At 38.0% G+C, this 4,258-nt stretch overlaps 1 long non-coding RNA gene across 1 annotated transcript; it reads left to right on the plus strand.

Moving 5' to 3' along the window:
- The first annotated feature begins 2,301 nt into the window (after nucleotides 1-2,301).
- On the plus strand, nucleotides 2,302-4,107 carry LOC119293388. The gene is made up of 5 exons (XR_005143041.1): nucleotides 2,302-2,413; nucleotides 3,175-3,278; nucleotides 3,360-3,420; nucleotides 3,504-3,583; nucleotides 3,668-4,107. It is a non-coding gene; the product is annotated as an uncharacterized LOC119293388 (long non-coding RNA).
- Nucleotides 4,108-4,258: the final 151 nt, after the last annotated feature.

A 4,258-nucleotide genomic window follows, 5' to 3' on the forward strand; every position in this document is an offset into this window, starting at 1 on the left:
TCAGTTGCAGGAACGAACGGGCCTGGTTTCGAAATTGGATTAGTTTATCGTGCTAGTTGAGATTGGTTCCGTCACCTGCGTTGCTCTTGGTGATTTTCAGAACTCAAACGCATGCTCTCTTGTGGCCCTCTGTCAGTTCTTGTTGGCCCTCTGTCAGTTCTTGTTGGCCCTCTGTCAGTTCTTGAGTTCCAGGGTCCGTTAATTCTTGATTGCTTGCTGTAACCCGACTAGGCATGTGTGCAGTCATCCTAGGTGCAGAGACGCTTGTTCTGATGGTGTATACTGTTTATGCTTGTTCTGACGGTGTATACTGTTTATGTTATTTCCAATTTGTTTCTTTTTACCATGCTTTGCTTATGTGTTCCGAGTTGAAAACTTTTACAAATTACAAGAGTGCAAACCATGTGGCCTGCTTGACTAATTGAACACCTGTTGGACAAGGTTCCTTCTTTTCTTTCTGATGTTGCTATTTCCATGTAACTGCTCATCATAGGAGTACTAGATGAGGTGCTGCTAGTTAGTTCTCCTTAGACTTCCTTCTAGATTGCATAGCATAACTCCAGAACTTTTTCATTGCACACCTGGGCATATATTTCTGTTGTGAGCATAACTCCAAAATTTATTTATCCATGGGATGGAAGCACGTTCACCACATGTTCTTTTATCAATGCTACTAACTTCTGTCATGTCCCTTTCCTTCGGACAACAATTTCAACGAACCTCTAACGTGGACATGTGTTGCTTGTTTTCTTGTTTTCTTATATCCAGTTGACTAGCACAACTTATGTTGTGACATTTGTTAATCCCCAGTTAGTGTGCCTGAAAAATTATTGTTTGTCCTGTTAAATCTTGTGGCATCAACTCGGTATTGTGATTAATGACCTAGTATTTGTTTAGTGTAGACAGCTAACTTCTTTTTTCTTAAATTTTTAGTGATATGCGTGTTTTGTTATGTCTTATGTTGATAGTATATTCTTCTTTTTCGTATTACTCATGTCCAGGTACTGGAATAATGCTTTTCTTCATTTGCCTAGACTTTGTGACAATTAATTTATAGTGCGATCATTGAGCTTCTAACATCCCATTGCGTAAAATTCTGTTGTAATGTTTGTTGGATCATTGAGTAATTAATTGATTCTGAGTTTGTTAGATCATTGAACTTCTGCGTGCGCTTTTGTTATCTGAGAGACACTCACGATCCTGTGTTTCGTGTTTGCGGCGGAGCGATGAACGGTTACGTTTTGTGTTCCTGCGTTTCGTGTTTGCGGCGGAGCGATGAATGATTACGTTTCGTGTTCCTACGTTTCGTGTTCGCCGTTCTGGTTTGAAGGATTACAGAGGTAGGGAGAGGCCAAAGCAAGGTTAGTTTTAGATTGTTTCCGTCGCTGCGTTGTTCGTCGGCGATTTCCAGACCTCAAACGCATGCGCCCGTGTGATACTCTGGTTTGGCTCACTGGTCGTTACGGTTGTTCTTATGTTCTTGAAAAACCCCATCTTATACGCAGAGATGGGGTGATTCGTTATGGTTCTTCTGATGGTTGCTTATGTTCTTTCGAATTGGGTTCTTTTTGTAATGCTTTGCTTATGTTCCCAATGTCTGTTTTTCCATATACGGGGATGTGTTCAGAGGTGCAAACCGTGTAGGCTGTGCTATGGTGTGTTTTATAGATGTGGAACGTAGAAATATTGATATCAGTTCTGTGCTAGTATACTAGATATGGTGTGTTTTATCCAAGTTATTAACCACATCTCTTAAATTTTTTCCTTGAGATGGTACATGTTTATATGACAGGAGTGATTGATGCCCTGACGAATATAATCATTTATGTTAACTTGGTATTGGTATTTCCTGATCATAGGTAACACACCAGTACTGGTTTAATGCAGACAACTGACTATTCTTTTTATGTGAACTTTTTTGTGATATTTGTGTTATGTGGATATCATATCCTAATGCTTTTCTAAGTAGTTAAGGTACAAACTTGTGGATCTGGACATGTCACATTTGCTCTTTATTGTGTTGCTAAGGACACTGAACGTTCTGGCTGGGCCAAATCAGGTACACTTGATTTTATGTGTAATTGATGTTCTCTGCCACATCATGCTCAGCTTGTGCTTGCCAAATGGATCTCCGGGAACAAATTGTTCGTAATAAATGAACAAATTGCAGAACTTGTGGCTGTGCTATTTACCCACTTGCTTTTGCACATGTTGTTAAGAAGAAGAAGAAAAACATAAACCCTGTTATTTTAAAATGGTGTATTTACCATTCTGATGCGCATAAACTGAGAATGGTCACCATATACTGTAGGAAGTGTTTCTATGGATCAAATCTGTAATGGAAGAGAATGGGAGTAACATTACAACTGACCAACTTAAAGATTATGTATGGAAGACACTGAAGAGTGGAAAGGTAGCTTATCACAGACAGAGTTATATCTATTCAATTATCAAGCACTAATTATTGTTCAAGGACTATAGTTTTATAATACCTCATGATCTTGTTTGTGAGTAGAGAAAATAATGCAATATCGGGAATTACGGTTGCCACTCATTTCATGCTCACATGGGTTGCATTGTAGAAACCTAAATATCTATGTATAGCTTCATGCATCATGTCCCTCTTATGCACCGTATTTCAGAAATCTAAATATCTAGGTCTTATTTAAAGTTAATGTTTGGGAGTTCTTGTTGAAGTTGCAATTTATAATGTCTCATGGGTTTAAACTTTGTTAAGCTACTGAACAGTCACTGAAATTAGCCATTAATGAGTAGTATGATTTCTACTTATCGCAATCATGTGAAAAGGTCTTAGCTATTCATATTTCTAGGTATTAGCCACCATCAAAGTAAACAAAGATAGAATAAGGTCTTAGCCATTAATTTTTATTGAAAGATTATGTAGATCGAAGCTGGTTAATTTATACCTTTGCAGAAACATGTACAAAGAATGCCTGCATCATGCTTGTCATCTTGTGAAAGAAATCATCCAGTGAATTTATTGCTATTCCAGTGTCTTCATGTAAATATCATAGAGAATGTTTATCTCTAGATTTGTTTCACTACCACAAATAACTGACATAATATCTGTTTCTTGACTTTGTCTTGTTGTTATTATGTAAATAAGTGTTACAACATTCTTGATCTATAACCGTGCTGGTTATCTATATGCAGGTTGTAGTGATTAGAGAGAAGCTTTCAGGACTTTATGGATCTGAACAACAATGGTTGAGAGCAACACAAATGCTTAGTGGCATTGAGTTGGACTCAGGAATCAGGTTGAAACAAGCTTTTGTCTCTCTTTACATGTCATTGGATTTTCTAAGTCTGGGAAATCTGACCATCTTCTTAAAAACCAGGATGCTTGATGACACAAACAAATTATCCAAGTGTGTCCAGATTGCATGACTCTATTTGGAGGTTAGTCCTGTTTTTAACCTTTGTCGTCATTGCATTGTCAGCTAGACTAATGTAGTTCTTCATTTTGTGTGATGATGATGCAGTGAATGCTGAAGCTTTTATCAACAAAGCCTCGTTTTTGGTCACAAACAACAACCAGGAAGTTCTGAACTTACAATACAAGGTTTGTTGGTTCAGAAACAGTTTAATGATCTATCTGTCTACAACTAAGGATAAAAATTTAGTTCCCTTCTTATATCTATTGTAGGTCCGCTATGCGAAAATTTTAGATCTAAAGCGTAAATTCTTGGAAGCTGCACTTCGATACTCTGGTATCTCTCAAATTGAGCAGCGCCAAATTGGGGATGAGTAAGGATTACTCCATTCAGTTGTAGATTTGTTTCTCTCTTCTGCAATTTACTCCCTTTTAATGTTCTGTCTTGTATGGTTCTTTGTTGACTTGCTGGTGTAGTCTCAGTGGAACATATTATTATTCCCTTTCAGGAACGAAGATATGAATCACCCTCACCCCTCTAGAGAAATCAGTTTACTCATTCAAGTTCTGGAGTTTCATAGTTTTCTGAGTTTACTTCAGTCTTGCATGTATTAGCTTCCTCTTTGTGCCCCTATCTATGCCTATTTCTTGTGTGCAAACGCTCCATTCTATGTGTGCATGTGACTTGATGGTCAATATGTGTGTGGCTTGACTATGTGAGTGTGGCTTGATTATGTGTGTGGCTTGATTGTGTGTGTGGCTTGGCTGTGTGTGTGAGATTGTGTGTGGCTTGACTCTGTGTTTACTCATTCAAGTTCTGGAGTTTCATAGTTTTCTGAGTTTACTTCAGTCTTGCATGTATTA

The sequence above is a fragment of the Triticum dicoccoides genome, chromosome 4B (assembly GCF_002162155.2).
Source record: "Triticum dicoccoides isolate Atlit2015 ecotype Zavitan chromosome 4B, WEW_v2.0, whole genome shotgun sequence".
Classification (NCBI taxonomy): Eukaryota; Viridiplantae; Streptophyta; class Magnoliopsida; order Poales; family Poaceae; genus Triticum; species Triticum dicoccoides.